General features: G+C 44.9%; 1 long non-coding RNA gene across 2 annotated transcripts; it reads left to right on the top strand.

The window, feature by feature from the left end:
- The first annotated feature begins 362 nt into the window (after window positions 1-362).
- LOC131585547 (uncharacterized) lies at window positions 363-21,285 on the top strand. 2 transcript variants are annotated; one of them, XR_009278982.1, is made up of 3 exons: window positions 363-450; window positions 659-793; window positions 21,240-21,285. It is a non-coding gene; the product is annotated as an uncharacterized LOC131585547 (long non-coding RNA). The 2 variants fall into 2 exon arrangements; XR_009278981.1 differs by lacking the exon at window positions 21,240-21,285 and adding an exon at window positions 1,297-1,557.
- Window positions 21,286-22,596: the final 1,311 nt, after the last annotated feature.

Here is a 22,596-nt window from a genome sequence, read left to right as displayed (position 1 = left end):
GCAGCAAGGATACCAGATCTTATGCTCAGTATGTGAGACTTGGCATGGCCTTGAGCTCCTAGAAGCTGCATTTTGCTGTGAGCGGTAGATTCCTAGAAATTGTACCCAGCAGTCTCTAAGCTTAGCTAAGAGACAGATGTATGCAACACAGTCAGTACCTATATGATATATTACTTAAGGAAAGAAAGGTTATCTGCTTATGTAAATTTACATTCAATTCCAAGATAATTTTTTGTTTGGTATATTTAGACTGTGAACCTTGTCCCCATGTATGTCTGCAAATCATTACCACAGTGCTGAAGCAGTGTGTGCAGGGGATAGAAACTGATTCACCAGGTTCAGAACATCACAGTGCCCTGGCCATTGGATCTCTCAGAGTGTGTCTCCAGCAATGTGTCAGGATCCAAAACTGGGCTGCAGGCTGGATGGAAACTCAGTTGCAGAAAAGAGGTCGGAAGCCTGAGAGAGCAGGCAAAAGGGAGGTGTTCAGCAGAGCAAGAAGAAAACACTGCTCCCCTGGACACAGTGGAAGCAGCCAGCTATGCTTCCCAGGCTTTGCATTGCCAACAGGAGGTTTTCTACTAGGCTGCCAGGGAGGAGGATGCGAGGTCTGTGTGTGCTCTCCCTGTGACATCCCTGTTATTATTGTCACTTGCAGGTGGCTGACACCCGCCATGAGAGAGGCAACCGAGGGTTTGGTGTTGTGCTGTACACCAAACACAACTTGTCTCGTGTGTGATAGTCAGGCTGCCCTGCCCGTGGGAGGAGATTTAGAGAGCACCGCTGCTTTTAGGTATGTATGTGGGTTTTCTCCTCCAAAAATAGCCATCTGTTGAAGTGGGAGTATTTCAGGAGGGGAGAGGATTAGCAGTGGTGACATGGATGGTCATATTTCAGGGCAAACACCTGTAAATCGGTCTAAGCCTGTAAGTAGCAACCTATTAAACTGAGTTCACCTCAGCAGCACTCGCCCTGTGTCTGCTTGAGAAGGCTGGATCCAGTTACCCAGCCCTCAGAGTACAGCTGCTGCTCCAAGCTCAGCCTTTCCCCATCTTCTGTACCACTGCAAATGAAGCAGCTATGGATGTTAACAGCTGACAAGACAAAACACATTAAAGAGGTGATGACATCTTTTTAATACATCATCTGTATTTCTACTTCTCTCTTATCTCATTCCTGGCCCCTCTTGGAGCTTTTCCTTCTTGTTTTGTTTTTATGGGCTTTTTAGTAGAGAAATTCTTTTAACATTAGAGATGTTAGATCGAGTCTTCCTGTGCTGTCCCTTCTGTTCAGCAGAAAAGCTGCCAGCAGAGATGTGTTGCCTGGTTTTCTAGAGGGGAAGCACACAGCTGTTGTAACATCCCATGCCCTTTCCAACCTGCAGATGTGCAATGAGAAATCAGAATATTAATTTGAGTCCTCTGTTACTGCCACTGACTTCTGCTCTTTTAAAAAGGACTTGACCATATGGAATTTCTGAATGAACTGCTGCAAACTCCTTTTTAATGAACTTTGCATAACAAAGTGCTAGGAACACATTTCCTATAGATATATGGCTTAACCACAAAATATTAAAAATTACTTTATGGCTTAACCACAAAACATTAAAAATTACTTTGTGAACAAACATTCCGTACCTGTGACCTGGCAGTGAAAATGTAACAGGGTAACAGAGCTCAATCCACTTCTCTCAGCAACTTCCAGAGTGATCTCTAACGTCACAGTATTTTGTCCTTGGGTTCTACTGTTCCATTATCTTAGAAAATAACAACCACCTCACCAAGGCTCTGAAGACATGTGAGATCTTTGTCTAGTTTGTGTATGCAACTGAGATTGCATAAGGAATGTATCCTTGTTTTTTTCTGATATTTAAATAGTCTGTTAATCACTCTCCTTTTTGTATCTTACATGCATATATATAAATATATATAATATTTATATGCACTTTTATATAATTTACTTTCTATAACTTATAATCTATGATGAACTTCTAAAGTTTTTAGGAGTCACTACTTCTTCAGGTCAGTTACATACACCCTTCTCCTAAGAGAATTAAAAACCAGCATTCAAAAAAATTTGCATCCAAGTAATTCAAAGTGAATGTCATCCCTTGTTTACAGATTCAAAAAGTAAAATTTCAGCAAAGATTTATATATACGAAAGAAAAAGAGGAGTCAAATGTTATATGTTTGTGTAAGTATGTGTCCTGTGTTTCACACTTACTGAAGTGTTCAGAGATCCTTCTGGCTTTGGGAATTACTGAGAACAATCGGTGTGCCTCTGAGATGCTGCATTCATCCCTTCAGGACTGTGCTGATAGTCTCTTTCCTTGCTGAAACACCTCACCTAGTTTCCTTCCAACAAGTAAAAGTGTTAATTTCTTAAGAAACTTTTGCTAATTGTAAGGTAAGCAGTCTGGAGAGAGGGGAAAACTCAGCTGTATAAGAAAGATCCAGTTCTGCTTGTACAGAACAATGAAGATCTGGCTGTGTCAAAACCTTGCTCCCAAATTTTCTCTGGTGTTTTTGGGAAAGACTGCACTGCTGTGGGAAGCACTGTTGGCCTGGGTGAGTTGCTGGCTTAAAGCTCTTGATAAAAAATGCACCCTGTGCCATTGCCTGGGTAAAGAACATTTCATTTTCTAGTGGGCATGAGGAGTTGTCAGTGTCATTGAAATTTTGTAGCTGTGAATAGTTGCTGTAAATTTCATCTGGGCAATATCCCCAATTGTGTTAGATATAATTACATTCAAAGTTCTTTTTAATCATTTATTTGGAACATGTCCCAAGATTCAGCAGTTTTGGACTGGGACAGAAATTGAATTATTTATTATCAATTAGAGGTTGTCAGAGCCTTTGACACCACGTCGAGCTGGCATTGTTTGGTATCTGTATTAATGATCGTATAGATAAAAGCATGAAATTATTGGTTGGAAAGCTTTTATTCTAGGCTGAGAAGGCTAGTTTGCATACTTGGCTGGATGCTTCCCTACACTCACTGTCATTATGGCTCTGTTTAATCAAGTCAATGTTGCCTGTGGAATTGCTTGCCCATAAATTGATGAATTGAGTGTAAGAATAATTCCTCCTAGATTGAACCCAGTTGTGACTTCCCTTGCCATCCCAGCCCAGCACATTTAGACTCTTCTGCTTTGGCTGTGGTCTGCTACAGACCCTGGAACAATCTTCATCACATCTGTTCTTTTCTTAGAAGAGCAATTTATTGATGGCTGCTGGTGCTATGGCAATGCTGGATGCTGAGCCTTTGTTTCCCCAGGTGAGGGGATGGAGCCCATAACCTCACAGGTGTTCCTGAGCTCTCTCACAGCTCTCTTGTGCACCCTTCTGTCATCCCTGTCAGTCTTAACAATAATTTTTCTAGCTGTGCTTTGGCACTTTGCAAGAAACCTCAGCTTAAGAGGGAGATCACATTACAAACACGTTTCAGAGGAGCAGAGTGTGGTCCCAGAAACATCACTGCAGAAAGGGAAACTGTCATGGAATCAGAGGAAAGGAGCATGGAGATGATGCCACTTGTCTCCTTGAGTGGCTGAGGAGAGAGGATGCTCATGTGAAATTGTCTCATCCCCATATCTTCTTGATTTTGTTGCCAAGGTTAATATAGCCATAAAAACCCTTCTGAGGACATACTTGCCCCATTTTTTGTAGCAAATAGATATTTTTTTCTGCCTGCACTCCAAGCTGCTGGAAGCTACGTGTTTTAGCCCTGTACAGAGATTAATCCGGGATATTACAGGATGTGATTTGAACAAGGTTATAAGAAGTTACATTCAAGATCTGCAGAGAGAGTGGGAACTTTTCATATGATAACAACAATAATTCATAATTCCCTACATCAGTTCTACTCCCCACTGGAGTCAGTTTCCAATGTCTTCTGAGAATTCCAGTTTCTTGAAATTTCTAGGGTTTTTCTTCTTCTGATTTTCTTTTTCCTGCTTCACAACACACTTACCAAAAACTGGGTTGTCCTACTGTCACAAGAAAATTTTTTGCATACAAAACTTTTCCAGTTATTTCATTGCAGCAAAGGAAACTGGGACTAGAGAAAGAGGGAAGTTCTCATTTCACTGGGAAATTTTGATATTTCAAAACCATTCCAAAGTGTATAATATTTTAGATCAAGCTTTCTCTTACAAAATTAAACTCTGAAAACATTGTCTTCTTTTGATCAGAGCAGTTCCTCTGATTTCAGTGTCTTTAAACTGAAAAAAAAAAAAAGTTATTTTATATAGCTTCATCTAACTTTTCTATATATTGTATATATTTTTTTTTACTTTGGAAAGCTTTTCTCAACTATGTGCAGTACATCAAAAATGCCCAAATAGGCCTTTATTTATTATTTAAATACCTCATTAATTTTGTTAAACAGAGAAATCATAAAGTTTTTCAAAACAGTTGGGCTTCAACAAACATATTTTTTCCTTTAGCATTCATCCACACACAAATACTCATTATCTAGAAAAACATTTTAATACTATGTAACTCTCATTCTTTTCAAATTGGTGACTGCGTGGTAAGAAGTACCTCTTCCAGTGATCTCACTTGGAAAAGCCGAGGCTGCATGTATCCAACCTCTAAGGCTCAGTACTGACTTCCACAAAGGAAAGAATGCAACTGGAATTCCTGGAACAGACCTCTCTTGAAGTATGTGCTTTGTATCAAAGATGCTATTTCTCAAGGAAAAAAATAAACCAAACCAAACCAAACTCAAGTCAGCTAAAGCCCAGTCCATAACAACAAATCAACAAAAGTAAAGCCATTTTTATAAATCAGCTTTTGTCTTGACTTGCTGAAGGTGCAAAAGGTGCAATGGCCCCTTCATCTGCTCAAATTCTTCTACTTGGGAAAAAAAAATAAAAAGTGGAAATGGAGAATGTGGCCTGTCGAGCTGCGGTATAATGCACCCCAAACCCTGTGAGCAACCTTTCTTTCACAATCTGGTAGTGATGTTTCTGACTCCCAGCCTCCCTCTCCAGAAGCTGACAAGCAGCAGCAACTCTCAACTGAGGCGGACTTGGGAAATGACTAATTAAACAGTGATTGCAGGATTGCTTCCTGCCCTGGGTATCAGACCACAAGGGTGAAGCTTCATAAAGATGGAGTGGCTGCAGGAAGCGGTGCTGTGCATACTTCCACAATGGGGGCATTATGGAAACATGCCCCGGAGGCTGCCGGAGACCTCGCTGAATGGATCCTGATACCATCGGGGAATGGAGTACCTGCTAGTTCAAAGCGAGCCTGAATGCAGGTTTTAATCCTTTCTGACAATTGTTGAGAGGAAATGGCCTTTCCTCTGACCTTATCGTTGTAAACAACAACTAGTCATCAGGTTTGTCCTGCCGAGGGAATAGTCAAGGTCTATGCAAGGATTTTACTTTATATTTTTTTCTTCTCTGATTACAATGGTTTAATTCTCTAGACCTGAAATGCATTCTCACCCCTTAATATACTGACTTCGTGTACATTCTTTCTTAATTATTGAGTCCATACAGCTCGGCCTGGTTCAAATTAGCTCCTTGGAGCTGTGGGCAGACATCCCATGGCCAGTTTCGGTACTCAGCCCTGCGGTTGTTTTTATGATGGGCTGTTGAGAGATGCCTTTTGCATGCACCAGTATCCCCAGAACTGGCTATGAGACAGGCTGACAAACTCTTCTAGCATGACAGAGCTATTTTCACATCGGCCAAGAGGCAGAGTGGGGAATTGCTGCTAGGCACCATTAGTGTGGCAGTTTTAGTATGATAGAAGGATGCAAACACTTCTGGAATTGCAGAGGTGGATTTATCTCCGTGGATTCATATGGCTTTTAGAGCTAAGACAATACAGATGACAGAGGAAATGAGACAGTGGCTTTTGCTGCTCCTGGAGTTTAAGCCAACTGTCTGTAAACAGCTGGACAAAGTGACATGCAGAAGAGGGCTGACCTGCTGCACTGACACAGTTTTGGAGTGATGAAATCCACTTCCCCCAGGTCTGTGCAGGACTTTGCCTTTGGCGGGCCCCCAGTATTGAGATGCACATCACGGTGGCCACCTGTAAGCATCCCCTTCCGGGTTGCTGCTCATCAGATGCTAAGTGCTGTAACAGAGATCAGCTGTCAGAGCCTTTCTGAAAGGGAATTTGCAGAGCCATTAGGAGGGCACTTCTGTCCTGGTCATAGACCTTGGCAGGGTATAGGAGGTTACTGATGGCTTTGTATGGATGGCTTTTTAATTCCAGTTGAGTTTATGGATAGCACTCACATGTCTGCTCTTTGGTCCCCTGTTCTAAGACAGGGAGCAAGCCAGAAGACATTTTTCCCTTTCACTCCACTGCCTGGCTGATCACTGTAAAATGAGGGATGGGCTACACAAGTCAGTGTGCCTAAGCCTCTGCAACTCACAGCTTTTTTTACCGGAACTAAGGAACACTCCTTCCCTAGGTAAAGATGATGACTAGTAATCTTTTCTTCTTGTCCCAGTTGACCCAGCTTTGTATCTGCTTCTCCAGTTTGTGAGGATTCTTGCTACATGCTTGACAACAGAAATGTGGTGTGTTTCTAGCAGGCTGGAAGTCACTGTGTGTAGTCCAGATTTCTAGTGAAAATCCTCTAAGGGTCTGCAAATAAGAACAGGTTAAAAGCCACTTTCCTTGGGTTTGTAGGAATATCTGAGTGGGCTGTGGTAGGCTGAAGGGAAACTGATAGATTTTCATAGAGAGGATGTTTGGTTTTCACAGCTATGAAAACCTGTGGTAACTTTGGGCTCTGTTTTGTGTAACAGAATATTTGTGAGCAAAGTGAAAAGCCTGAACACTGCAGAGAGCAACCTCTGAACACCACGTACATCCTCTGCCAAGTGAATGATCAAGGTCAGGGTCTCAAGTGGTGAAGTAAACAGGGCTGGACCTGCCCTGTGCTTTGTCTCTGGTACCCACATGTGCTGTGGCCAAGAACAGGCTGTACCAAAGGCATGGGTTTCTCTGATTTTCATCAGGATGTGGGGCTGTGGGTGGAAGAGGGTGTTATAGTAAACATTTGCAGTCTGTCCTGTAGCCATGTGAAGCTGTTTTTCTTGCTCCATACCAAAATGAGTTTGGATCATTTTGCTTCCAGTTTTGTTCAGAAAACAACTATGCAAGGCTGTGGCACATGTGTGCCAGTGGGAATGAGACTTAAATAAGTGGGAAGGATCTCAAGAAGATCTGATGTGATCTGCCCAAAGGAATTGCCTTTCCTGGGGGTTGACCCCTGTGGCAAGGTTGTGTAATTAGGCTGCTGGGAGACCTGGTCGATGGGAATGGTGTTTACTCCATAACTTGCAGGAGTCCAGCAGGTTGGTGGGGCAGTACCACCATCCCAGGTGTCTTGTGTGTGCTCTCTCCATCACCTGGGCACCGTATGCATCAGGGTCACATTGTCACAAAACTGAAAGAAAGGCTATTAGAGGAAGTATTCCCCTTTCAGTTGGGGTGAACACAGTATTTTGTGAGAGAAATGCTCTCTGTCCATCCCACCCCTTCTCCCCTCTGAGATTTACTTGTTTATATGGTTGCAGGAGGTGGCTCTTTGCCTTGTTGTGGTATTACCTGTGCTAAGGAGGATCATAAAAAGCTTAAGCACTTATTGATTCAGTAGTGGGAGCCGTTTCAACAGTGATAAAATGGTGCCTCTCCGTCAGTTATGGAATACCTGTCAGGTTTTCTCTTTCCACCCTGAGGTTCCCTTTAAGACTTTTTGAATTATTTCCTCCGTTTTATAGAGCTGTAACAAAGGATGAGTGGCTGGATCACTGTGCCAGCTTTACCTGAGTAAAAAGGGCCACAGACAGGCTGAAAGGGCTCCTGTCAGCAGGCTACTAATTGCATGTGTCCATCAGCAGGTTGTCCTTCTACCAAAGAATGTTATCTTGAGATGAATCCATAGGCAGCACAGAAGGATCTTGTTGAGAGAGGCAGAGCAGGGAGCTGTAGAGTGCTGCTACTTATTGGGATGGTGTCTTCACAGCAGGTGCAGGAGTGAAAGAGCAGCACCAGCTCTGCAAGAACTGCTCAGCTTTGCAGTGATCGTGTTAAGAGGGAGTACACTTTGCTTTTCTTCCTCACAAGGGACCACTTGCATTGTGTTTTGTACTGCTTTGCAATATTTCTGGAAGTCTGTAGTGACTGCTTGGAATTCTGTGGGGAATGAATGTTGCTTTTCCTGCTTGTTTTGTCCATGCAACATTATACCATGCACTGTGTGTAAAGAAGAGCAATCTCTGTTTCAGAGCTTAATGAATGCCATAATGGACTGTCTTGGCAGTCTGCATACCTGAGGAATTTTTTTTTTTTTCTGCATAGGAGCAGCCCATTTTGCTGTTCTGCATAACCCCAGTTCTGGACTTGTCTAAGTTTTCTTGTACAGTTCAAATGTTACCTGTGGCCTATCTTGAAAGCTTCTCACTGAGACAAGGGAAAAGGGCAATTACTTAAAAATATTTGCACATGGTTCAACTTTTTTCTGATCTACTGAGGAATAATCACAATCACTTCCAGATCCTTTGACTCAAAGAAGGCGTCACCAGAGCTGACAAGGTTTCATTCTCAATATGTTATATATTGTAATTAGGATGTGTATTGCCATCAGCACCCTGAGACCTCAGGAGAACATGAGCTGAGGATTTTGCTTGTCTGCCCTTAGTGAATGCATGCGAGAGTCTCATGAATATTTTTGAAGCAGGTCAAATACTTGCCATTGCAAATCTACAGAGGCCTTAATGGAAGCAATCCTTTGAGCAGGAGTGAAGGTGGATTTCTCCTTCCTTACAAAAATGCTCATGGAGCCCCAGAGTAAGTTTGAAAGGGGTAGGTAATGTCTGTGGAGTTAGTTTTCTCTCTGAAGTTGTGGAGGGGAGGCTCCTATTCATTCAGCTGCAGATTGGCACTTAGCACATGTCTGGAGGCAGTGGAAGAGCCAGGCAGGACTGGGACAACAGTGATATAGTCGATATGGAAATTGAGACGCTTCCCAAAAGCAAGTTTGCTGATTATAAGGCAGCAAACAACTTGGTGTTAAGGGGTAGGGTAGAATCCTCTTTTTTAGTATTTGTAATTATTATTATTTAGAGGGAATTACATTGTTAAATGAACACATCGTGAACATTATTAGCCATCAAAGCATCATGTGATGCTGTGGGAAGGTGGAAAAGACTGAAACTGAGGCATAACACCCCCTTGATGCCTCCAGAATGAGGCAGAAGAAACCCCAACATTGCTGAAGTTCAACTTTTGTGAGAAACAGTTTGTGAGATCCTCTTTAACATGCTTACACAGATGTGCCTGAACCCCCAAAGGAGAGGGCTGGGTAGGGAAGCAGGGTGTGAAATGCAATTCAGGAGGAGTGAAGTTGGAAGCGGATAAGGCTACACATCCTATCTTTATCACTTCAAATCCTGACTGCCAAAATATCTGGTCCAATATTGGTCCCACTGATTGACTGAGACACAAGACTACTGAGGACCCGAGAGGTCCTGAGCTCAGTGTAAATCCTGGGAATAGAAAGAGGTGTTGACAGAAGAACTTGCTATCTTCCTGGACAGTCTGGAACATCTGTCCATGAGGACTGAGAAGGCTGTATTTAGCTATTTGTGTCTTTGGACGTTGAAAGGGGGCAGGAATTTTTGTGAGCTGCTGAACCAAGGCTACATCCATGATTAGGACCAAGGTTCATTCTATTTCCTTGAGCTCATGCTGCCATTCACTTACTTACGCTGCTGGAGCTCCTTTTCATGGTTTGGTTGCAGCTTGACGCTAACTCTGAGCAAAAGCCTGGTGAGATCCCAAATGTTGCCATGATCATTAAAGAAGTTCCCTTCTCCTAAGACATGTGCAGGATCCCCGGTCCTTTTCCTGCATTCATGATGCTCAGGGGGCTGGAGCTGAGCTGCTGCAGCTCTGTCTGCTTGGGGATGGAGTTGTTTACAGGAGGGGGAAGCATGTCTTTTGGTGGAGGTGTGGAGGAGGCAGATGTCCTGTCTCCTGTTCCTCAGCAACCAGGAGGTTTCTTTGTTCTTCAGGGCTACATGCATTCAGCTAGACTTTTTAAAAAAGAGACCAAACAACCTCTCCTCTGGCCTCAATGCAGGAAAGCTTACCCCCAGACTCTCTCTTCTGTTACTTTGCTTGGTGATGCCTTTGAGCCAGGGAGGACCTTTCCTGTAAACTCCTGCACAAGAGGAGGCCTGTTGCTGTGAACTCTTGCATAGTAATTAGAGGAAACAACACTGGTTATGCAACAGGGCTGGATTGTTTGTCACCACACAACCCAGCATCAGCATGCTGGTGCCTCTGTTCTGACACCTCTCCTTTGTCTCCATCCCCTCTCTAGGCATCTGCTTTGCAGATTGCAGGAGTTTCTGTCCCACAGCCGGCTCGCAGGTAAATCCTGTCTGGGACATTTCGAGGGAAATTGTAGCTCCGCAGCAGAGATGGCCCCAGTTTCCAAGGCAACTGTCCCCTCACCCTGTTTTGAACGCTGCCTCATTCCCATAGAAAGTTGCCCATTAGTCTCGTCAGCAGCTGCTGCAGGAGCACGTCACCTCCAGAGGAGTTGTCCTTCGCTGGACTCTTTATTCCCGTAATGAGCAGGCAGGGGGCCAGGGGTGGCCTGTGCTGGGCCCTGCTGAGCAGAGCCCTGGCGATGCTCGGGCAGGGCAGCGCATCCAGCACGGAGCTGCTCTTGAGTGGGTGAGGGGGTGGTTGTGCCTTTCCACCTTCCCATGGAGAAAGTGATGCTTGGGGCTCCTGGGAGGTGCATGGAGCGGCTGAAGTGCTGATGGGGCTGCTCTTGGGGGTTTTTTGGCGAGCGGGAAGGTGACAAGTGAATAAGAAGGACACGGCATTTTATTTAATTAGAAAAACCAAACTCCCTAAAACTAGCCTCCGAAGGGCCTCCGTTGTCATCAGCCGCACAAAGAGCTGTGACAAATGAAAGGAACTGAGCAGAGAAAAGGCTGCTTTCTCTTTGTGTCTCTTTCCCAGCTTCTGTTTGCTTTGCTGTCTCCCTTGCTCCCATTGATCAGGCATGTGGAAACATTCCTCCTCCTGCACTCCCATTGTGGCCGCCCGGTTGCCAGGCTGCCGTTGGCTTGAATAACTTCACTAAGCCAGGCCTCTCCAAAACCATGCCATCCGGCGCGCTGGATGAGGAGCCAGACACTGCCCTCCCATCCTCCTCCCCTCCGTCCCCCCTCCCCAGCAGCGCAGGGGTGCAGTGAGAAAATGTGCCAAAGAACAAGGGAGGTAACGCGGAGCCCCAGCTGTCCCGATGCGGGGGAGAAGCACAAGCTTGCCCTAAGAAAATAGGGGCAAAAGGAAGGGACAATGGCCAGCCTGGGTTGCTGCCTTAAAAAGAAGGTGGGTGGTGGTGGTGAGGGCTGTTAGCCCAAAGTTTCTGAGCAGAGAGGAGACAAAATGGTACGTTTCCCAGGGATACAAGCTAGTAAAGTGCAGTGAGGTAAACCCCAGCCTTGCTTCCCGTGGAGGGGAGAGGTGGAGAGGACAAAACAGGAGGCAGCAGGCAGCCGGCTGGAAGCAATTCATGGCCAACTCTCACTGGCTGTGCCACAAACGTGTCCTTACAACACACGAGGCACCTTGGGCCAAGCTCTCCACTACTGCTGGCTTGTGCAGCACCTCTTGTTGAGGTGACACCACTGTCTGGTGCAGGTGACAGCTCTGTCACACAGTGTGGCTGCATTCCTGGAGGGAGTTCAGGGGCAGGCCAGGGGCTGTACCCTCCAGGACTTGCTCCAGGGATTAACTTGGGGTAGTTCTGGTGCTGAAGACACTGGACTGGAGCTCTAACCAGTGGCCCAGGGACCTGGGGGGCTTGTTGTTGCAGAGGGGCTGACACCCACCTGCAGTCCTGCTACAGCCATTATTAGGCCAAATACAAATCTGGCCTATTGTTCTTAATGCTGTTTTTCTTCGGTGAAATAGCAGTAAGCAGTCTGTGCTTTCAGACATGCTTTTGACTCAGCCTGGCTGGGGTTGGATCCTCCGATGGTGTAATGTAGCCCTGGCCCTTCAGCTCACAGCACCACCTGTGACCCCCAGGTAGTGTTCCCAGCTCTGGCAGCTGAGGCCCGGCACTCTGGATCAGAGGAGCTGTATGGCCACGGGCTGAGGCTGTGGCCAGGCAGAGGATCCTCTCCCAGGTGCCACCAGTCCTGTCCATAGGGGTGGCCCCTGCATTCCAGGAGGTGGAGGGAGATATCCTGGCAGCTGAAGCCTGAGCCAGGCTGGGTTTGCTTTGCAGAGAGCTCCTGAGTTTGCACCGGGTTTGTGCTTGTTTGAAGGGCAGGGACTGCTGAGCTCAGGTGATTAACATAACAATCCCGGAGCTCTGCCTTCATCCTGCGGCTAAAGCCTGGTTTGCTCAATCCAATTTCCAGCCTCTGCCCTTTCTTTAGCAGGCTAATTACAGCGGCAGGACAGTGGAAATGACCTTCTTAAAGTCACAGTGCCCCTCATCTACTTACCTGTCAAAACACAGGAGATGGAACACTGGTATCATTCAGAGAAATAACATGTTTAGATACAATGAGTGAATGTACCAAAGTGCAGAGCTCTTCCCTGAAGTTCCCAGAGGGAACTTGTGTGTTGTTACCAGTAGTGATGTGCATTTGTAAAGCTCTTTCTAAGGAAGGTCCACTGACCAGCAGTGCAACAGAGATGCAGGTTCATTCAAATTTAAAGAGTAAGTGTGCACTATTACACTGATAAATGTGCAAATGCTATCATCTCACACAGAAACCTGTGAGGGCACTGGGCTGGAAAGCTTCTGCAGTGCTGGCTTCTCTCATTAGTCATCCTAGCCTCATTCTGTCTGTAACACGGAGTGCCTGGCTCCAGTGCAGCTCTGGTCTCCTCCTGCACAAACTTGGATGTGGCCTGTGGGCCCAGAGAAGCTGTGAGTGCTCTGATGGTTGGTCCTGCAGGTACTACAGCCCTGGCATGGGCTGGAGCAGGAGCTTGTGTGTGGAGCCTGCCTGGGGGCTGGAGCTTCAAATGAAATGAAATGCAATCTGCAGGAAACCCTTGGGCTCAGCTCAGGATGCTGATGTGGCCTTTAGAGCAAAGGATGGGTGCTCCCAGTGTCCTTCCAAGGGTTTGTCCACTGGAGCAGAAACAAGATGGCAGGGCTCGTTTCTGTTTGAATGTTCTGATCAGCTTTGTAAAGACCTGTGCTGTAGGTGGCCTTCATATTCTTGAAACTGTATCAGCAGCCACACGAATCAGGCCATTCTCAGAGGATAACAGAAAATAAAAGTTTGTGCCTGACCAGTAGCTTGGCACAGGATTTTTCTGTTATGGTCCTGTTGAAATTGTCAGTGATACCTTGTCAAGGCTAAGTTTTGCTTAGGATTGGCTTCATTTTGTGATTTTAGTACTCAAAAAGAAAGAGGCAGTCTCCTGGTTGCAGGAGGACCTGTGAGGTGAAGCCAGTCTAATCGGTAGAGCAGCCATAGCTAAACTGCTTCTGGAGCTGAAAGGATGGTTTTGCTATCTCTCCTGCTTGGAAAGGGAGAAATATGGTGAGCATCGTGAGGCTTAATGTAACAAAACAGGCCAGGAATAAAATTAACTGGATAGCTGATACAGATGTGTCAGTCACACTTTGCCCCAAAGCCACTGCTGATTGCTGAGATACCTGTCCCATCAGGCATTGAGAAGAGGTAGCAAAACAATTTTCAATTCATGGCAGTCTTGGAGACCTGCTGCACACAGCAAATTTGATGCTGTGATAACTGACACTGTTTGTGACAGACAAATCTGTGGCTTGTGTAGTGAAGCAGTTCAGAAGTGCCTGCTGTCGCATACCAAGAGGTTGTGGAAATGGCACTTGCTAGGAAATATGTTGCAAGAGGATCCCAACTACCAAAGGCATCTACTGAAAGCCATAGGAGAGCAATGAGATATTTGAGAGTACTGGGAGGTTTTTTTTCCCCCCCTGTTATTTTTCTTTCCAAAGGCATAAATGGTCTGATTCTATTGAAAGCTACAAAAAAGGGGATTCTTGAGAAACAAGGTGAAATCATGAAAACTAACACTCCAGCACTGAGATATAAACTAAACATATCTGAAAGAGAAGAAAACAATTACAGGAAAGGCTGTTACTAGCAAACTGCTGGGAGGAGGGCAAATGCATCCAGGGCAACAAGTCTAGGATAAATACAGGGAACAGTCTTGGAGGCATGACTTAGCCCATCCTTACTACAACAGCTTTTTCCTACATTTTGCTGCTGGGAAGATAGTAACAGGAATTGTTCTGTCTCTAGCGTGGAATGCAGGGCTGTAAGAAAACATTACAATTGCCTAGTCCTATGTAGAGTGATATGGCTTTCCAACAGGGCAGGGATTGTGTTTAGAACTATGCACAATAAGATGGACTCACCCATGTTACTGTTGTTGATGGAGAGCAGCTGGTTGCTTCAAGTGAGTCAGATATAATTTGAAATTATGCCTGGAATTATATGGAGTATTTAAAACTCTTAAGATAAAAACTGAAATAAATCTGTTACCCATAATGGAGGTGCACTATGAGAAGAGACAAGCTGAAGCACACAGGCAACATTTATTGAAAAGGAAAAAGAATGTCTCTCTAATAGGATTTTTTTGTTTGTTTGTATTTTCCTATGTGAGCTGTCCAGAGGAGATTTCCTTGTTGGAGGAAAGCCTTGCTGCTGCTGAAGGGCAGGGCTCTCGTGGGTTGTCACTGGTCAAGTGGTGACAGTAGGCAGCTTGGCAGAGTCTGCATGTGGACTTTGGAGTATTAAAAATCAAGGCAAGTGGTGTTAGCTCTTCTCCATGTGTGGTTAAATGCTTTCTCTGTAGCCGGTGCCAGGCACTGTTGCAGCCCACTGCTCACAAATGCCTTTGCCAGGTGGAGACCACGTCTGCTTTTAGTTGGAGTTAAGGACCAAATGAGACTTCATTTTCCATGTCACTTCTAAATGATACTTAGGCTCCTCTTTCAGGTAGGAAGTTTAGAAAATGGGATCCTATGACACTTTCAATGTGGGAATTCACCAATCTCTTTTTTCCCCTGGGCTCTGAAATACATGAATAACCTAAGTGTATGAGAGCTACCCTTTACCACAGCTATGTCAGTGGAGGATCTTGTGTTTCCTTCAGATTTCACAACACAGTAAGTGACTTGGATCAGACAGTCTCTCAGAGAGAAGCCCCACTATGCAAATGCTGTTTTCAACATCCCACACTGTCCTCCAACAGAAGACAGAGACCTCCTATTTGAGTTTGTATAGTAATTGGTTGCAGTGCCACTGTTTTAGTGCCATGGTGTCTACAAGCAGAGATCGTGCAGTCTAATTTTGTAATGAAGAATTATAATATAACAGTAGGCAGTGCTTCCTGCAAAAAATATCTCCTGTGTGTGGCTTTGTACAGGATAAACTGTCTGGCTTAAATATAGAAACAGTGTTCTTCTGTCAGGAACTCTAAAAGAAAATGCATTTGAGTTGGTGTTTGCTGGCAGTGCATTTGGTATGTCATTCACTTACCTATCTAAATTCCAAGTGTAGTAGTTAAATCAACATTAATTCATTCTCCTGTGATGCACTGGACTGATGGAAATCATTACACATTTGTGAGATGTGTGTTCCACATCACAGCATAGCAGTTGTCTGTCAGGGTCTGGCTCGCCGGTATCCAGGGTCCCTTCTATACACTAGGCAGCGTGCTGAACTTCCTGCAACATTGGCTGTGCAATCTCCTGAGCTCCTGATTACTCCCTTTCTTTTTCACTCACAAGGACGTTGAGTCAGCTACGTCTGTGGCAGGCTCTTAGTAAGAAAAGTTCTGTTTGAAAAGTGCTATGTCTGGCAAAACAAGCAGCAGCTCTTGCGAGGTCCTTCCAAGCAGGTTTCTCTCACTGCTGTCATTCCCCTTGCACATGCACCATGCATCCCATACCCATCCCAGGATTTGCTAGCTTCCTTCTGGTGGTTGACTGTTATTTTGGAGCACAGGCTTACAGAGGCAAGACAGAGGATCTCCAAGGGAAGTTTTAAATGTTCAATAAAAGAAGGAATGCAGGGAGAAACGCAAGCATCGACTCGAATGGCATCATTCTCTTTCCTGCATCCCTTTGAGGTTCTCCTGTCTTCCCTGCCTGCGTGTGACCTCCCTCCTCTTCCAACCGGGCTCTTTCTTTTTTCAGTCTTCCTCCTGCCCCTCACCCTCCTCATTCATTGATCTCCCTTTAGGCTTTATTAGTAACTCTCCCTCCCACCCTTTCTCTCCCTCAGTTTTTCTGATTCTCTAACATGAGACAATTGAATGAGGCCAGACTCCTAAGCCGAAGCTGGGGGTGAGAGGGAAGAGGCGTTAAGATTTAATGATATTGCCTCTTTAAGGAATCCCTAATTCCTAACACCCATCTCCTCCCCCACCTGAGAACCAATTAAAACTCAATGAATTCAAGTGGAGGCTTTTGTGCATCACATGTGCTTGACTAACAAAGCCTTCTCCATGCTGGAATAAAAGCTTCTATTCAGCAGCCAGTTTGTTCTAATTCAAATCACTTCCACTCCAGCATCCTTTCCTTCCTTGCTGCTCCTGAGTTCCCAGGCTGGGCTGCCACCCGCACAGCCCTGCCCAGAGCTTCATGCTCCACCTTGCAGAGTTCTGCTTTGGTGATAGTGAAGCAGAGCATGGGAGATGACCTCCATATGGTTAACTGGGCAGTCCATGCTCATTGTGTCCCTGTTCCCAGGAGCCTCCTAGGCTGGGGATGAGCCCACGTGGTGCCCTGCAGGAACTCCAGCCCTGGGAGCTGTCTCAAAAGGATCTCTTGCTGTGCCCTTGGGAAACAGCTCCTGTGTGCAGAGTCATCTAGGTGTAGACAGAAAATTACCTTGTCTATGGGCAGAGCTCAACCTTCCTTGAAATGAGTGAAAACCCTCTCCTTTTCCTGTCACTGTAGAGGTCATGCAGATGTAGTGACACCTGAAGTAGCAGGGGAGTCCAAAAGCACACAAAGTCTGAGTGAGACTAAGTAGTTTGTACTTTCATCTTCCTTAGGGTATAAATTGCACTACCTGGGAACCTGAGGGTAACTTCTGTCCTTTATTGTGGCCTGAAAATGAGCTTGGATAAGGTCGTCTGGGGGACAGAATACATTTCATGCTATTGAACTTCCAAATTTAAAAACCTTACTCTAAAGCTTTGCACTGCAGATCTGGAGCTTGGGTGACTTTAAGTAGGGAGGCAATTGTCTGTCCAGATGTTAGCCAAGTAATCTTCCAGGTATAAAACAGGCTCTGTTCAGAGCTTCTGCCTGTCCTTTACTGATCAGTGTTGCCTGAGCTGGTAGCAAAGCTGTGTGCATGACATTAACTGGGTTATCTTTTCACTGTTCCTGCAGCCTTCTATTTGTAGAGATACTTTTGGAATTTTTTTGCTCTTGTGAGAAGTCTCTGGTAGAAGCAGGTTGAGCACTTTGCTGTGATCGCAGTGAGGTTTTTACTCCCTCTAATCTCTCCTGGGAGTGAGCTCCAACATTGCAGGCCAGCTGCCAAGGAAGCTATCTGCTCTGCTCCAGAGCCTTGTTCTGGTTTATGGCAATTCCATTGCTCCTGAAACGTGGTTTTCTCAGGGAGTCATGAAGGAGATACCCAGCTCTTGGGTAGCTGGGACCTGGCAATTGAGATGAGCTCTTGGAAACTTGGTTTCATATTTCTAGAGGCACCAATGCTTAGAGGAGAGGTTTGGGTGTACAAGCAATTAGGGAAGTCTGACAACAGGAATATTGTGTTTTGAACTCATCTGTAGTTTGTGGTGCTGGTAATTCTTCCAACCACACTGCTTTACAGCTGTCCAGCATCGCAGGGAGCAAGTGTTAACACACCTCAGGGTGTGTTGCAGTCTTCTAGTCAACTTTAAAGAAAGAAAGATTTGAACATCCTTTAGAGGTCCTGTTCCTTGCTATAGCTGTGATCTCTCACATCTTACCAACAGCCCCAAATCTGGCCATCAACTAGAGCTGAATATATTTTACTGTTCCCAGAAAGTATGTTTGGATTTGTACTTTTCTGTCTCACTCATGTGTTTATAGATTTGGACATGGAACCTTCCTTTGATGTCAAAACCCTCTTACTATTTTGTAAATTGGCACCAATTTTTCATCCAGATTTTTTTGCTTTAAGTTGGCAAAGTTGCTCTTGTTGCAGTGATGTGAAGAGTTGAAAAAAAAAAAATGCTAAGGAAGGATTTTCCCTTAGCAAACCCAGTCATATGTCTACATAAATGCAAAATAACAGGGACTATGGCAGTATGCAAAATGCTTGGGGTGCTCAGAATAACACATCAGTTGTAAAGAACTGTTCATTATATGGCAAAATAATTTCAGATAATGCCATGTGGTATCATGACAGCAGAATCTTTGTCCATCAGTATGATGAAGGGGAAGATCAGAATCAAAATCTGGTTTTCTGTCAAAAAAATTCTACTTTCCCTTGAATTAGAGAGGGCTGATTATTTGGGGAAGATAAAAAGTATTTCCCTTTACAGCTTTATTTTCCACAACATGTTCTCTCCGAAGGTCTGAAAACCTTTTTTCTCTCTCTCTCTCTCTCTCTCTCTTTTTTTTTTTTTTTTTTTTTTTTTTTAATTTTTTTCTTGGTAGGGAGAAAACCCCTTGGTTTTCAAGTAGTAAAAGAGAATTTTCTTTGCCCATATCACCTGGCCAATTTGTGAGAAAGAGTTAGGAGCAGCACAACTTATGACTTTACTGAAGAGCTCGCTCCTCTGGAGCCTCCTGTGAAATGGAACAATTGAGTAGCAGTGCTCTAAGGCGGGGCCTGACAGTGCTGTTGCTGCTCACAGGGCCTGGCATGGCTTTGTTGGTCCCTAGGCTTGTCTGTAATAAACTTGCTTAATTGAAGAGAGCAGAAGATCTGAGCTCCTGTGGTTGTGAGGCTCGGTGGGCAGAACAGCCCCTTCCTTCATGATGCAGCTGAACTCTCCCTGTGTCTAACACTGACCTTCGTCTCAGGGGCTCTGCACTTTGTTCCTGTTTCTTGTTAGTGAAATGAGTTTGATGGTCTCAGACTTACTAGTAAATGGTCTCTACTTCAAAACAAAGTGCAGTTGGTTTGGCAGGAGAGTCCCAGGTCTGACCTGAAACTAAATTACAGCTGACCCTGAGACAGTGAGGCCCCTCCAGGTCAGGGACAAGGGCATTGTCAGGACACTGGGAGCTTGCACTGTAATTAGCAGTAAAGGTATCAAATACCTCTGTTTCCAGCATTCCTGTCCTTAAAGCAACACAAGCATAAAATCTTAACATTTTTCCTACTGCAGCTTCACTACAAACAAACCAGAAGGGAAGTAAGGCTGAACAAACTTTCATTGATTTGCTTTTTCTCTGTAAATCCCTCCCCATCTTACACTGTCTCCCACAATTCCCTGTTCTCCCAGCATCTGGGAGTGAGCTTACCAGACACTGCATTGCTTTCAAGGCTCCAGAATGACCAACACATTTGAGCATGCTTTGCCTGACAGCAGGAGTGTGTAAGAGCAGCTTTTCTACTTCAGAAACTTGTTTTACTCCAGAGCTGCTCTACTAGCAGCTGTCTGTTCTATTCACAGGTTTCTTCAAACACCAGAGAGGCCCTTTTAGATTCAACCTTAAAAAGGTGATTTAAATACACTTTCTGTTACAGGAACATTGTAACACTTGAGGGAGCAAAACACTCCTACTGTTTTCCGGGGTGTCCAGCAGAGTGCAAGTAAACAGAGGCCAGGACGCATTGCAGCTAAAAAATAGAGAAGGTATAAATTACTAAGCCTTATGCTTTTGACCTGGTCACCTGTGCCACTAAAAAACCCAGACCCTGTGTGTGCACCATGGGACACCACAAGCTTGTTTTGCAGAAAATGCTGTGTGCTGAGAGCTTTCCCAGGCCTTCTTTGGAAGAGGAATGTTTACTCATTTCCAGCTTCTTGACTCAAACATTTAAAATCAGTGGGAAGTTTTGGAAGACGCCTCACTTTTTCCATCCATCACAAGTGGGCAGTTTCCAAACTCCAAGGGTGTCTGTGAAGCAGTAAACCTGGTTACCTCCAGAAGGGAAAGGCTGGAGCAGGGCAGAACATACTGCACAGGGATTCCAAAAACACCCGTATAATCAGATTACAAGTCCAGTGAGTCAAGATGCCTTAAACCAGAGTATGATCCCTCTATTTCATGTGTAACTCATGAGAGTCCTTTCTTCTGATGTCTCTGAAAAGGCACTGGTCATTCCTGCAAAAAGTGCAGTGTAGAAGTGCTCATTGAATAATTGGGAATATGTCAGGGAGATGGAACTAAAATCTTAAACACATTTTTGTCTGAGCCTTAAGCGTTTTTTAATGTTACTATAATAATGTTACTTTAATGTTTAATGTTACTATTCTCCATTTTGTTTCATGTATCCGACAGAAACTTTGAATTTTAGAGGTTAGTGTTTCATTCAAACTTTTACTAGAGGGATGGTTTCAATATACATTTCACACCTCCTCTGTGAGAGAGGTTTCCTGTTGCTCCTCCGTCTCCCTGCTTTTGAAGGAGTATCTCCATGTTATCTGTCTTAGCTTGTGCTAAATAATGCCTTGGCCAGTTACTTCAGAGGGAGCTGGTCCGTAGCTGTTGCAGTGCCTTGGCCACCAGCCAGCTGGGAGATGTGAGGAATACAGTTTGTGAATCACTACTTACTCCTGGTGGGAAAAGGGTCAGTGACTCAGTTTACTTTAGCTTGTGGAACTGCACGGGCATGAGGTAGGTGGGGAAATTTCTGCTTGGAACCAAAAAAAAAAAATAAAAAAATAAAAAAAAAAAAATTAAAAAAAGGCATAAGGACCCAAAGGTAGCAAAATCAGCCTTGAGGGAAATCCACAGCAGGCAAAGGCGTGAAAAGATAAATGCTTAAAGGCTGTGAAAAGTGAGAAAAAGATGGGCAAGAATGGACAAGTAGCAGCATGAGCGAAGTATTTCCCACTAGACTTTGAGCAGTACAGAATGAGAGCTTCTCTTCACTTAGAGGTCAGCTTGCAGAGTGTGTGGGCAGGGGAATCGCTGTGTCTTGGGGCCAAAGAGCAGATTTTGTACCTTTTCTAGTTCCAGACATATTTAAAAGCTGGTGAAGTTTTCTGAAACTAGAGTATTTAGTAACAGCCATCTCATTTCACATTCCCTAGCCTGGAAGGATTGGGAGCCTGTAAGCCTGAGTGAAGATGTGCCCTGGGGTGAGGGAAGCCCTCCCTCTCTGGTGGACACCACTCCTTCTGCAGAGCATTTGTGCTGGGTGCACTGCTGTTGTAAAACAGTTCTAACACACATTGGGTGAGTTTGTGCCTTGCAGTAGCGTGTTCTACTGCAAACAGGAGAATGACCAGAGATGACTGACCACAAGTGCACCTGGACCCTGGCAGTCTCTTGCCTCCTTTCCCCTTCAGCAGGGAGGAGGCTCAGGCAACAGTGACGTGTACAGAGCAGCTAAGCCTCTCCTGCAATCTGAGGATGGGAGCTTTGCCTGGGAAGACACTGGTGTCCATCTTGATTAGGATGTGATGCCTGATGTAAGTCATGTGACAAGTACAAACAAAATACCTTGGCAAAACCTTGAGGAACCAGGACAGGCTGAGCTGCTTAGGAAGATTTACAGTGTGTATTTCTGTCCTCTATACTTGCCTTGGTCTGAACCTTTCTCATCTCAGGAGCTCCAGCATGCACCCTGGATTTTAAAGATACTCTTTTCTGTTCTTTCCTCCAAATAATCTGTAAACCTTCTCAATGTTGTGCTGTTAAGTTTAACAGTTACTTAGCCCCAGTTATTTTACACTATCATAGTACCTGAATGCTATAATGTCATCCTCTGAGAAGTGCTGTTGGGATTTGTGGAACAGAGGTCCCATCATCTTAGATTAGAAAATAAGTCTTGAAGAAATGGGAGAGTTAAAAGCCAATGCGAGTGCTATAGCAGAGGTAGGAAATCGATTATGTCCTGAAAGAAAGGGGATGAAGAAACAGCTTCTGCTTGCTCAGCTCCTGTTCATGTGTTGAGCCAAAAGTTCTCTGTTTGCTCCTCTGAGTGCTTCCTTCTGGTGCTGCTCTGGGACAGTGCCAGGACCCAGATTTCTGCCTCCTGCAAGCATCTCAGCAGGGGATCCAGTCCTTCCCCTGAGTCCTGTTCTCCCCTTGTTCCTCTATTCTCTTGGACTCTACCTCCTTTGAGGCAGATTTTAGAGGTCTTTGACATGGTGCTGACTTCATCCCCAGATTAATAATTCACACATGCATCAGACCTGCAGAGGATGTGCAGGTCCACAGATAGTGCAGCATCACTGCCTGAGGAGCCAGTGCTGGAGGCCCAGCACACTTTCCATAGGAAGTGAAGACTGGGAAGGGGTTAGGAGAAAGGATGGAGCAGAAAGCAGTGACGGATGGAAGGCTGGGACAAATGGTAACTAAGAGGTTAGAGGGAAGGCAGAGCTCAGGGCACTTTTGAGAAGAGAGGTCTTGTTTTTTGTATCTGTTGTTGCTTTCTGTCACTTT

The sequence above is a fragment of the Poecile atricapillus genome, chromosome 16, assembly GCF_030490865.1.
Source record: "Poecile atricapillus isolate bPoeAtr1 chromosome 16, bPoeAtr1.hap1, whole genome shotgun sequence".
Classification (NCBI taxonomy): Eukaryota; Metazoa; Chordata; class Aves; order Passeriformes; family Paridae; genus Poecile; species Poecile atricapillus.
Note: the sequence above shows the minus strand (reverse complement) of the source record. Positions and strands in the feature narration are given on the sequence as shown.